We start from the raw sequence: 14,183 nt of genomic DNA on the forward strand, positions 1-14,183 counted from the left end.
TCTATCTTTGCCTCAGTAATGGTTGCCAAGGGTTCTACTTCGGCCCACTTTGTGAAGTAGTCCACTGCAACGACTGCGTAACAGACTTTGCCCTTCCCTGCCGGCATTGGGCCGATCAAATCAAGTCCCCACTGGGCGAAGGGCCAAGGGCTGATCATAGGAGTAAGAGGCTCTGGAGGGGAATGAGGAATAGTCGCATATCGTTGACATTTATCACATGAGCGGGATACTTTGATGGCATCCTGGTGGAGTGTTGGCCAGTAATATCCTTGGCGAAAAGTCTTGTGTGCTAGGGACCGAGATCCAGCATGATCTCCACAGACTCCCTCATGTATTTCCCGAAGGACGATTTCCGCCTCGGCAGGCGTAAGACACCTTAAGTATGGCAGGCTAAAACCTCGCTTATAGAGTTGATCATTGATGATCAGGTAGCGGGTAGACTTGTATCGAATTTGCTTAGCCTGGACTTTATCATTTGGGAGGGTGCCATGAGCAAGGAAATTATAGATCGGGGTGATCCAACTATCCCCCTGTTGTAAGTTGCATACTTCTGCGGCCATGGTGCTTGGTGTTGCCAACAGTTCGACATGAATTTTTCTTCCAATCTTGTCTTCCACAGCTGAGGCGAGGTGAGCCAGGGCGTCTGCATGACTGTTTGCCGCTCGAGGAACTTGGGTGATCTGGTAGTGGAAGTGCTTGAGCAAAAGTTATGTTTGCGCAAGATATGCTGCCATGGAGCTGTCATTAGCATCAAAGTTGTTGGTAACCTGGTTGACCACTAATTGGGAGTCACTGAAAATATCAATTTGTTTAACCCCGAGGTGTTTGGCCAAACGTAATCCTGCTAGAAGGGCTTCATATTCGGCCTCATTGTTTGATGCCTTGAATTTGAAACGAAGAGCATACTCCATTGCTACTTTGTCGGGCGTAGTCAAGACTAGTCCCGCTCCACAGCCCTGTTGGTTGGATGAGCCATCAACATACAGACTCCATGCTGAGGTCGTTGATTCTACCTTCTGAGCTTCCGGGGGTAATGAAGCCACTGCTTCAGGTGTAGAAGCAATGTCAACCGGATATGTGAAGTCGGCAATGAAGTCTGCCACTGCTTGGCCCTTCTCAGCTGGCTTTGGTTGGTAGGAGATGTCAAACTCACCCAACGCTATTGCCCATTTGATCATTCGCCCTGAAGTGTCAGGACTTTGGAGTATCTGTCGAAGAGGATAATTGGTAAGCACGATGATGGAGTGCGCTTGGAAGTAAGGGCGGAGTTTTCGAGCAGACATGACCAATGCCAAAGCCAATTTCTCAATGTTAGAGTACCGTGTCTCCGCATCTTGTAAGGCTTTGCTAGCGTAGTAGACAGGTCGCTCAATATTCCCATCCTTTCGAATGAGAACGGAACTTACGGCTGAAGCTGATACCGATAGGTAGATAATGAGAATGTCTCCTACCTCGGGCTTGGAGAGTAGAGGGGCTTTACTCATGTACTCCTTGAGGTTTTTGAATGCCTCGGCACATTCATCAGTCCATGTAATGTACTTCCTACTTCCCTTAAGTGCTTTAAAAAAGGGAGCACATTTGTCTGTGGCCTTAGAAATGAACCTGGTTAAGGCTGCCACCTTGCCAGTAAGGCTCTGGATGTCCTTTGAAGTTACCGGTTCCTTCATGTCGAGGATTGCTTTGATCTTCTCGGGATTAGCTTCAATGCCTCGTTGGCTAATCATGAAACCTAAGAATTTGCCAGAGCCTACGCCGAAGGCACATTTGTTGGGGTTTAACCTCATTCGATACCTCTTTAGAATGGTGAAAGTTTCAGATAGGTTGGTGATGTGTTGGTCAGCATGTTTGCTTTTGACTAGCATATCATCAACGTAAACTTCCATGTTCTTCCCAATTTGTTCGGCGAACATTGAATTGACCAGTCTCTGATAAGTTGCTCCTGCATTCTTTAGGCCGAAAGGCATGACTTTATAGCAATATAGTCCCCTGTCAGTAGTGAAGGCCGTGTGTTCTTGGTCTGAGGGGTTCATGAGGATTTGGTTGTATCCTGAATAAGCGTCCATAAAGCTCAAGAGCTCACACCCTGCCGTAGAGTCTATAAGCCTGTCAATAAGAGGAAGAGGGAAACTATCTTTCGGACACCCTTTGTTTAGGTCGGTGTAGTCAACACACATCCTCCACAAGACCTTTTGAAGCGAAAGACTTTCTTTGGTCGGATTTTTCCTAACAAGGACCACATTTGCTACCCATGTCGGGTAATTGACTTCGCGAACAAAGCCTATGCCTTTGAGTTTTTCAACTTCTGCTTTCATTGCCTCGTATCGTTCAGCGTCATAAGATCTTCGCTTCTGTCTCACCGGCTTGATCTTGGGGTCAATACTCAAACGATGACAGATGACATCGGGAGAGATGCCTGGCATGTCCTCGTATGACCAGGCGAAGACTTCAGTGTTCTCTTTCAAAAAAGATATCAATGCTAACCGAAGGGGTGTTGACAATGTGGTGCCAATCTTCACCATGCGATCTGGATAATCTCTTGAGATAGGTACCTTCTCCAACTCTTCAGCAGGTTGGGCTTGCTGGGTGAAAGAGTCATCTCGAGGATCATCGGGTTGATTGTTGCTATCAGGAAGATCCAAGTTCGCTTCATCTAGGCTGGTCTTTGTGACTTGGTCATGTACAGACAGGGTTTCCTTGGGTCCGGGCAAGTGTTGTTGCTTAACTGAAGTGTTGTAACATGATCGTGCAGTAAGCTGATCTCCTCTGATGTAGCCGTTGCCATGGGGGGTTGGAAATTTCATCAACAGCATATGCGTGGATACCATAGCCTTGAGATCATTGATGCCTGTGCGCCCAAAGATGACATTGTATGCCGTTGGGCAGTCAACCACTAGGAAGTTAGTGGTAATGGTAGCCGTGTAAGGGCCTGTACCAATAGTAAAGGGTAAATGTATGCTCCCTAAGGGTTGCACGATATCACCGGAGAAGCTTATCAGAGGAGAAATCGAGCGATCGAGCAAGTGTTCAGCTACACTGAGTGCCCTGAAAGCTTCGGCAAACATGATATTGACCGAAGCCCCTGTGTCTACGAGGATTCGTCGAACATCAAAGTTGGCTATGTGAGCCTCCACGATCAATGGGTCGTTATGAGGGTAGATGATGCCTCTTTCTTCCTCAGGGTAGAAACATATCGGATCCCAGTTAGGCTTTTGATACTTCCCTCCCCTGATGTCTTCCACGTGAAACACTTGGTGACCAGGCCTCAGAATTCGTTCACTGTTTTTCATGGCCCTATTGGAAGATTCAGATATGGGTGTGCCGCCGCTTATGGAATATATGACATTCACCTGGCGTTGGTTACGGTTATCCCTTTGAGGGTGAAGGAGGAATTGATCAATTTTTCCTTCTCGTGCCAAAGCTTCAATACGATCACGGAGGATGATACATTTCTCGCTATCATGGCCGTTATGCTCATGGTAGCAACAAAACATGCCCGCGTTATTCGGAGGCGTGTAATCTGGGTGCCTCGGCTTTGGCTTTGGTATCAGGTGAGCTATGCTGGGGTAAATGGCCGCGCATGTGGCATTCAAGGGCGTGTATGTCTTATACCTTGGGGTAGGGGGTATCTTGACGCGGGTTTGACCCACTGCATTGACTGCCTGGGGGCGAGCGTTATTGTGGCGATACCCTTGGTTATCGGGATAGTGTCCCTTACTCTTTTTACTGAAAAGAGAGTGGTGAGGATGGAAATCCTTCCTCTTGCCTTGAAATTGATATGTCTGTTGATTCGGTGAAGCATTATGCAAGGCATGGGGAGGTGCCACTGCTGTTTGGAAAGTCGAGGTCTTCTCATTTAGGTGAGTCTGGCTTCCACCTCCCACTTGTTGATAAAGGATGGTTGTAGGGGGTTTCTCCTGATATGTCTTTGCCTCGGCGGAGGCATGGTTATACGCCTGCGCCATCACCTCAGAGTAAGTCTTCCAAGTATTGGCATTGATCATGTATTTAAAGAAACAATCACGTAGGCCTGCCGTGAAGGCTTTGAGGGCAGTCTTGTCGTCTGCCTCGACACACCGGGAGTATTCATGGCTGAAGCGGCCAGCATACATACGTAATGACTCGTCTGGCTTCTGGCGGATAGTGTACAAGTCATCTGCAGAGTGCAAGCGATCGGTTTGGAAAATGTGTTGGGAAACAAATAGTTTCCTCAATTCCTCAAATAAGTCTACCGTCTCAGGTGTAAGACGACAATACCAATTTAGAGCTCCACCAGAGAGGGTGGAGGGGAAGAGAAGACATCGCTCTTCGTCGGTGTGCATCCGGTATGCCATGGTGGACTCAAAGAGGTTAAGGTGCTCAATCGGGTCCTCTTTTCCAGTATAAAGTTGCAAGCCAAGCTTTTGCTTTGTCTTTGCTTGAAGGGGGGTGTTGAGGATCCTCCTTGTAAGAGGGCCAGGCCTGGGTTGGTTCCAGTCAGGTATTTCAGCCTGACGTTCAGCCTTCAACTTGTTTACTTCCTCAAGAAGTTGTAGGACAAGGGGGTCCTGAGCGGAGTTATGTGCCACTGGAGCTTTCTTTCGTAAATCTCCATCTCCTCTTGGAATTAGGAAGGTTTGATCAAGGGCATGTGATTTTTCCCTGGACTCGCTGTACTGGCTTCCAGGGTATGTCTGTCGAAACACCTCTGAGTCCCCTGTACCCTCATGTCTTTCTAGGACTTGTTGCCCATTCCCCAAGTTGGTGGCCGGCTCGGGCCGTGGCAGGGGACCGAGTCTCTCAGAAATCCTTGGGTCATTGATCTTTGAGCTTATATGGATGGAATTCTCTCGACGTTGCTTTAGGAAATCCCGACAATCGCGAAAAACGGCTTTCGATCCTTCTGCCCCTTCAGCAAAGAGGTGTCTCCCTCCGCTTCTCATGGTTCGGGTCGAAGCAACCGGGTTAAGAGAAGCCTCATGTTGATTATCAAATCGAGGGGTAATTTGTTCCCTATCAGGGATATCTATGTCGAATGCATGTGACCCTCCATGCTGGAGGGCACCCAGTTGATGGTTGACTTCCACGGGGGCAACAAGCTCGCGTGTCTGAGCTTGCCTAGCTTCGTGAAGTGTCTCGAAGAGCTTCTCATATTGCTCCTGGAGGACCTCATTCCTCATTGCTATCTTGTTGTTCTGAGCTTCCAACTCATCGACTTTAGCTTGAAGAAGAACTCGTTTTCCTTCCTTCTTTCGTTGCTTCGCACTATGTGCAAGGGGGGTGTCATTCTGTGTGCTGTGGCTTCCTTCGCTTCCCATGTTGGAGAGGGATGCCTGGTCAAAAGAAAGTGTACGAATGATAGAAACCAGCTTGACATAGCTGAAGAGAGTAGGAATAAGTGTCGTTCCCACAGACGGCGCCAAATGTTGATGCACAAAATCAGCGAAGACTTTGGTACAACAGAAAGTGTCAGGTTTTATGACCTTCGCTTGGTTGCTTCGGTCACTAGTGAGGATAAGTACGTAAATGAATAGAGACAGAGAAGCAAACACAGGATGTACGTGGTTCACCCAGATTGGCTACGTCCACGGAGTAGAGGAGTTCTTATTAGTAGTGAAGGGCTTACACAAGTACAAAGGATCAAGCTCTCAATTTAGTGAGTTCTTGTGAATGATTTAACACAAATGGCATTAGGCAATATTGTGGGGGAATGACCCCTATTTATAGAAAAACTTGTAGCTTTGTCACATTGACATGTGTCATGTTATGATTGGTTCTTGATGTCGACACGTGCTGCGCTCTGATTGGCTTCTAATCTTGACACGTGTCGAGTAGTGATTGGCCTCCTGGTCGGAGGGGAACTCTTCTGGGTCCTTGACAGTATAGCGTTGGCCGATGCTCGGTAGTTTCGGGATTGGTCAAGTATGGTACAAACAAATTTCACAGAGAGTTCAAAGTTAAATATCCTTAACAATTGACCATTGCTGACTAGTGTTGATTGTCGTTGGTCAACGGTAAGTATTTAATCTCACATAATCGTATGGCTATTACAGTGAGGTGTTTTTAGTAGTTGAAAATTACCAAACTAACCTTTTTCTTAGCAAGTTAAAACGGGTTACCCACAAGTAGACCTATTAAGAACTAGTTATTAATTGTAACCCGATAACGACCTGACTAGTTAATGTGTGGATCCAAAACCTATTAATTTTGTATCGATTTGTGTCGAGTTAATAGATCGTGTAAGAAATTGTCAGGTCTACTTATTAGGAAGTATTTTTAACAAGACATTAATTTTTTTTATTTTTTTAATAATTACTGATAAGTGAATTTTATATTATATATTTAACCCTATTCTTAGTATATTTTGGTTAATATTTTGGAAGAATTTTGATACTTTGAATTGTATTTTCAATATAGGACTTTCAACTTCCTCTAGAGCAAAACATGGACAAATGGACGAATTTTGGAGTAATTCCAGTTGGAGGACGTTCGTGAGTCACTTAGCTTGGTCGTATCAAAATTTGGGATTTGTCCATCAAGCGGTTATTTTCTGGCGATAAAATAAAGGAGCGATGCGCGGTGTTGGAAAATGACGTTTCAGGGCTTAAAGTGCGTTTTTGGAGCTCAAAATGACCTCGAATGGTTTCGTGGCCTTCTGGAGATGTGTTCGGAAGGTCCTTATCTTTAAAACAAGCTGTCTTGGGCTGGATTTGGAGGAGATATGAGGCTAAAACGTGGCTGGACAAGTATTTGGCAGATTCTCCTAGTTTAATTAGGGTTTTATCTTCTAAGATATTTTATTATTTTTCTTAGTTTCCTAGTTGGAATAAGAAACCTATGTCTTAGGGTTTGTGGGGGCTGAGGAAATATATGGCTTTGGCCGTCTACAATTTTTCTCTACGCTTATTATTATTCAACTTCAGAGACAAAGAACTTGGCTAGGGTTGTTGGAGATTTTATACTTTAAGGTGTTTTCATTCCTTTTCTTCTTAATAATATTTTCCATGATTTCAGTTATGAATATGCATAACAAATTCCTTTTGCTAGGGCGAAACCTTGAGCCTTAGCATGAATATGTAATTTTTATTTAATTGCTTATGATTGATTGCATGCGCACTTTGAATTATTGATCACTGTTTTAAACTATCTAATTATCTTGATGATTGGCCACCATTAGGATGTTTAGACAAGTAATTGGATGCAATTCGGTCGGAATATCACCGGAGGATTGAGTATTGCTTCTTGTGATTGATAATTGTAATTCCATCTAAGGCGAATATCACGTTCTTAGGGGTTGCATGGTTCTTCAAAAGGCTTTCATAAAACTTAATGAGTCTTGCATTTTCATATTTGATCTGAATATCACAGACGGATTGCTAGTTAGATATACGTTCTTGCTTGAATATCACGAGGAGAATATATATTAGGAAAACCTAACCTTCGAAGTAGCATGTGTAAATCGTAAGTAATTGGTAGAAATTCATAGGATTGCTAGGTGATGGTGGAACCCTAGTGCCTTTATAAATTGGTATTTAAAACTCTTTTCTTCAATTATTTTAGTTTTTGTTTAAAATTCGTTTTTTTTTATATTACCCATTCTTAAACTTTCTTTTCTCAAGTTTTAATTCTAAGTATTTAATTAGGAATTGTTTCTACACAAATTATCCAAATAGTCCTTGAGGAAAACGACCTTGCATGAGCATCTATACTACAATATCCTTGTATTCTTGCAAATATTTCATGTGATTTTGACCCTATTTGCATAGACGTTAAAAATCCTATCAAGAAATTGGCGCCGCTGCCGGGGACTATTTTAGATAATTTTTGTTTAAACTTTTTCTGATTTTTTTTATATTATTTTTCGTCAAAAAAAAAATCAATTTATTTTAACACTTTTGTGTTATTTCAGATTCTGTAAACTGCATGGTCCAGACCAGATCAGGACCTGCCCAGATTGCACAGTTTGATCCAGAACCCGAACGCACACTGCATAGACAGAGGAGAGAAAATAATTTGGTTTGGGACGGTGAACTGCAAGGCACATTTCTGCAAGAATTGTTTGCTGGTTTTGTAGACGATAAAATCACAATGGCGTTGCAATTGCCTGCTGCAGGCAGGCCACTCAGAGAGTCATTGGCTGCCCGAGCTAATGATGTTCCTAATTGTATTGTATATCCTGCCCAGGAAGATGGCGATTCATTTGAGATCAAGCACCATATGCTTGAAATTTTACCTACTTTTCGTGGGCTGCCTAACGAGGATGCGAATTTACATGTTGCAAAATTCATCGTGGGTTGCAAAAATATTTTGATCAGGGGTTTTTCTGCCGAGGCTATTAAGTTACGTCTTTTTCCTTTTACTTTGAAGGATAAGGCAGAAACTTGGTTATTCACTCTACCAGCTAATAGCATTACTACTTGGCAACAATTGCATACAAGATTCCTGAACAAATATTATCCGACATCCAAGACATTGAATTACAAGAGGGAGATTATGACATTCACTCAAAAGCCAAACGAAGAATTTCATGAAGAGTGGGAGAGATATACAGAGATGTATATAAAATGTCCACATGTTAATATTCATCCAGATACACAAATGAATATTTTCTTTGATGGGCTTAATCCTACATCCAAAAGCCATGTTAATGCCTCAGCTGGGGGTTCATTGTCAAATAAATTTGCAAGAGAAGCATTTGAATTATTTGATACAATAGCTACAGAATCTCAACAATGGGCAGCAGAACATTCACAGAAAAGGGGCATTTTTGAGTTATCAGCAGGTTCTCCTAATATGTCTGCACAAATGGAAAAAATGGAGAAGAAAATTGATGCCAAGTTTTATATTATTCTACAACAGATAGCAAATTCTACACAGCAGCAGCCACCTGCAACAACAATTTGCACTATCTGCAGCATGGCTACACACAACATATTGGGCTGTCCACATAAAGACTCTTACCCAGAGCTTGTGGAGCAACATGTTAATATGATGAACAGCTATCAAAGGCCTAGGAATGATGCATATGCAACTCATTACAATCCAGGATGGAGGGATCATCCTAATTTCAAATGGGGTGATAATCAGAATAATTCAAAACCATTCCAGCATGTACAAAAACCTTTTGTGCCATCAAAACCATCCTTGGAAGATCAACTTTCTAAACTGGCAGCTACAACACAAACATTCATGGAAGGCAGCAATCAAAGAATTCAAAATGTTAAAGCATCAATTAAAAGTTTGGAGCAACAATTTGGGCAGCTAGCTGCACAGATTTCAGACAGAGAAAAAGGCAAATTTCCTAGTCAAACAGTGCCTAATCCAAGAGGACATGAAGATTGCAATGTTGTTCGATTTTACGGTGTGGAAAAAGTTATGACAAACGTGCAAACTGTACTGAACAAAATCTGCCTACAATGCCAATTACTGCAGAATCTGAAATGCTAGCAGCAGAACCTGACAAATCTGCAGAAAAACAGAATCTACACAGTACAGAAACAGTCCCAAAACAGATTTCTCAGCGTGTTTATGACCCTCCACTGCCTTACCCTGAACGTGTAATTCCTAAAGCAAGAGATTAGCAACTCAAAGATTTTATGCAGACATTTTCCAAGGTTCAAATCAACATTTCATTGCTGGATGCAATCAAGAAAATACCAGCATATGCCAAATTTCTAAAAGAGGTTTGCAGCAGCAAAAAGAAGCTTGCAGATTTAGACAAAGTTGTTTTGACTGAACAGCACAGTGCAGTTTTGCTACACAAACTGCCACCTAAGAAAAAAGATCCAGGGAGTTTTAATATTTCTTGTACTATTGGAAATTCTAATTTTAAAAGTGCTTTAATTGATTTGGGTGCGAGTATTAATTTGATGCCTTTTTCTGTTTTCCAGCGTTTGGGACAAGGAGATTTAAAGCCTACATCAATTATACTTCAACTAGCTGACCGTTCAATCACTTATCCAATAGGTGTTATTGAAGATCTTATTATTAAGGTTGATAATCTTTATCTACCGGTGGATTTTGTGGTTTTAGACATGGATGAAGACCTTCAAACACCTATCATTTTGGGGAGGCCGTTTATGGCAACAGCTAGAACTTTAATTGATGTGGAAGTTGGAACGCTAACTTTACGAGTTCAAGACCAATATGTGGTATTTAATTTGTTTGAGGCAGCAAAACGTCCTGCTGAACAACAAGATTGTATGCGCATTGATGTGTTAGACAGTATGGTTCAAGATAGTTTTTATGCCAGCTCAAATACAGATCAGTTGCTGCACGTTTTACAAGGGGAAATTGGAACAGATTCTGAAGATGAAGGTGTTCTTGAGTAAATTCACGCATTGGATAGTCTGCCCACACAGTTGCCAAGGTTTAGAAATGTTTACGAGAGCTTAGGGGAGCCAAAACAGCCCCTTAAGCATTCCAGACAGCAGCCCCCAAAATTGGAGCCGAAGCCCTTACCAGAACATTTAAAATATGCACATTTAGGGGCTGCAGAAACGCTGCCAGTTATAGTTGCAGCTGATTTAACTCCCACAGAGGAAGATTAATTGCTTCGTGTTTTGAGGAAATATCAAGATGCACTAGGATGGACAATTGCCGACATCTAGGGTATTAGCCCAGCAATCTGTATGCACATAATTTTAATGGAAGACGACGTGAAGCCAACAGTTGATGCTCAACGCCATCTTAACCCAATTATGAAAGAGGTGGTCAGAACAGAGGTTATGAAATTACTTGATGCAGGTATGATTTATCCTATTTCAGACAGTAAATGGGTGAGTCCTACGCAGGTTGTTCCTAAATGTACTGGCATGACAGTAGTTAAAAATGACAACAATGAGCTTATTCCTACGCGCTTAACTACAGGCTGGCGTATGTGTGTGGATTATAGGAAGCCAAATGCAGGTACACGAAAATACCATTTTCCTCTACCGTTTACTGACCAAATGTTAGAAAGATTGGCTGGCAGGGCTTTTTATTGTTTCTTGGATGGCTATTCTGGGTACAATCAGATTCCAATTGCACCAGAGGATCAAGAGAAGATAACATTTACATGCCCATTTGGGACATTTGCCTATCGGAGGATGCCATTTGGATTATGCAATGCACTCGCCACTTTTTAGCGTTGTATGATGAGTATCTTTTCTGGCTTGGTTGAAAGAATTGTGGAAGTTTTTATGGATGATTTTTCTGTGTTTGGAGATTCATTTGATCAGTGCCTACATAATTTGTCATTAGTTCTTGAGAGATGTCAAGAAACAAATTTAGTGCTGAATTGGGAAAAATGTCATTTTATGGTGAAACAGGGAATTGTTTTGAGTCATTCAATTTCTAGCAAAGGCATTGAAGTTGACAAAGCTAAAATTGATGTGATTGCAAGGTTGCCACCCCCTACATCAGTAAAAGGTGTTAAATCGTTTTTGGGACATGCAGGATTTTATCGTCGGTTCATCAAGGATTTCTCCAAGATCAGCCGACCTTTGTGCAATTTATTGGCTAAAGATGCACCATGTAATTTCGATGAGGCTTGCTTAGAAGCGTTCAACAAGTTGAAATCACTCCTAACTTCGGCACCCATCATTGCTGCACCAGATTGGGGTCTACCATTTGAATTAATGTGTGATGCTTCAGATTATGTTGTTGGGGCAGTTTTAGGACAGCGGAAAGACAAGCTTCCCCATGTCATTTATTATGCAAGTCGTACACTCAATGATGCACAGCTTAACTATGCTACCACAGAGAAAGAATTGTTGGCAGTTGTGTTTACCTTAGAGAAGTTTCGGTCTTATTTGGTTGGGGCTAAGATAATTGTTTATACTGATCATGCTGCATTAAAATACTTGTTGTCTAAGAAGGATGCAAAGCCTAGGTTGATTCGTTGGGTTCTTTTACTTCAAGAATTTGACCTCGAGATTAAAGACAAGAAGGGTAGTGAAAATGTGGTGGCTGACCATTTATCCAGATTAATTATTCCAGTAGCTAAGGAGGTAGATTCTCTACCATTGAGTGAGAGTTTTCCAGATGAGCAGCTCTTTGCTGCCCAAATTCATACACCCTGGTTTGCTGATCTTGTTAATTATTTGGCTACGGGTGTTGTGCATACCGATTTTTCATTTCAGCAGAAAAAGAAGTTTTTGTCTGATGTCAAGCATTATTTCTAGGATGAACCATACTTATATAAGTACTGTCCCGACTAGATTATTCACAGGTGCATTCCTGAGGTTGAACAAGACAGTGTTTTGCGTTTTGCTTTTTGCTCATCAGTATGCATGTGGGGGACATTTTGGACAGAAAAGGACATCAGAGAAAATTCTGCAAAGTGGGTTGTTTTGGCCTACATTATTTAAAGATGCAAATAATTGGTGCAGAGCTTGTGACAGGTGTCAAAGAGTCGGCAACCAATCCAAGAGGAATGAGATGCCCCAGCAAAGTATTCTAATTGTTGAGTTATTTGATGTTTGGGGTATTGATTTCATGGGACCATTCCCATCATCTCACGGGAATCAGTACATTTTAGTTGCTATGGAATATGTTTCTAAATGGGTCGAGGCCATTGCAACACCAACTAATCAAGGATCAGTGGTACTGAAATTCCTCCAGGGGGTTATATTTCCACGTTTTGGAATTCCACGTGTGATTCTTAGTGATGGGGGGAAGCATTTTATTAATAAACCGTTTGATGCTTTATTAGCAAAGTATGGGATTACTCATCGCGTGGCCACACCTTATCATCCACAGACCTCTGGTCAAGTGGAAGTTTCAAACAGAGAATTAAAGCGGATTTTGGAGAAAACAGTTGGCTCTACACGTAAGGATTGGAGTTTAAAATTAAATGACACGCTGTGGGCTTACAGGACAGCTTTTAAAACCCCAATTGGGATGTCGCCATTTAGACTTGTGTATGGGAAAGCATGTCATTTACCTATGGAACTAGAGCACAAGGCGTTTTGGGCCATTAAGGAGCTAAATTTTGCATATGATTCAGCTGGGGAGAAGCGTAAGTTGGAGCTCAATGAGCTCTATGAGATTCGTAATGATGCATATGAAAGTTCAAAAATCTACAAAGACAAGACTAAGGCATTTCATGACAGTAAAATCCTTCGCAAGGAATTTTACACAGGGCAAAAGATGTTGTTTTTCAATTCCAGATTAAAGTTGTTTCCTGGCAAACTTAAGTCACGTTGGACAGGGCCATATGTGGTCACTAAAGTTTATTCGCATAGGGCTGTGGAGATAAAAAATGAGGTCACAGGTCATGAATTCAAGGTCAATGGTCACAGGCTCAAACCATACTTGGAATCACCCTATAACACAGCACGCGAGTCATTAACTATGAGGGATCCAGTGACTTAGCCACCAGATTTCTGCAACGTCTAGCTACAGACTTTAAATAAAGCGCTTATTGGGAGGCAACCCAACTTTCTAACTTTTTCTTTACTTTGTTTCATTTTTCTTTCATTACTTTCAATTTCTAGATGCATTTAAATTCCTAGACTGTATTTCATGTTCTTTAAAATAAAAAAGAACAAAAAAAACAAAACAAAACATTCTTTGCTTTTACTTGTTTTATTTTACCGATAGTATCTTCTACATTTTTATCTCTGATTTCAACACCTAATTTTTATGCAGCCAGCAAACAAGATAAACAAAACATAATGCACATAGAGAACATTTTAGACGGAATCATACATCCAGTAGCAGATATGTCATATACAAGCAGGGATGTGATGTTATACCTCTCTATTTTGCTAAGCGGCCATTCTTCAGCGTAAGCTAATGGTTTTGTCATCACGTTTCCTTTGCCGATCTGGGGTATTTTCCCTGCAACAGAACAATCAAGTGTATGAGTTCCAGTGGAAATAGGTGTATCAATTTGGGGGTCATCATTGGTGGAGAACAAAATTTTTACCTCTGCATGCCTTAGGTCCGAAATGTCGTCTCTGTTGCCGTGTCTTTGCTCCTATCCAGCATCTAGCTCAAGCACTTTTGCACACCAACGAGACACATAGCTTATACATTTGCATGGTGGAGTTATAGGCGACATGGAAATCACCACACTACGATAGTTGGTGTGAAGATGTGTACCTCTGTGGGATGATTGGAGCTGCACTGTGCATCATTTCTATGGCAGACACTAACTGGTTTCGGATTTTGCTGACAATCCGAATGCGTGGTGTACATCGGCTCAGATCTGCAAGTTTGGA

General features: G+C 42.0%; 1 long non-coding RNA gene across 1 annotated transcript; it reads right to left on the minus strand.

The window, feature by feature from the left end:
• Positions 1–8,655: 8,655 nt before the first annotated feature.
• Positions 8,656–13,932, minus strand: LOC114825771 (uncharacterized). Its single transcript, XR_011581629.1, has 3 exons — positions 13,889–13,932; positions 13,716–13,800; positions 8,656–8,773 (listed from the first exon to the last, which is right to left on the minus strand). It is a non-coding gene; the product is annotated as an uncharacterized lncRNA (long non-coding RNA).
• Between the last annotated feature and the right edge of the window lie 251 nt (positions 13,933–14,183).

This window comes from Malus domestica, chromosome 01 (assembly GCF_042453785.1).
Source record: "Malus domestica chromosome 01, GDT2T_hap1".
NCBI lineage: Eukaryota > Viridiplantae > Streptophyta > Magnoliopsida > Rosales > Rosaceae > Malus > Malus domestica.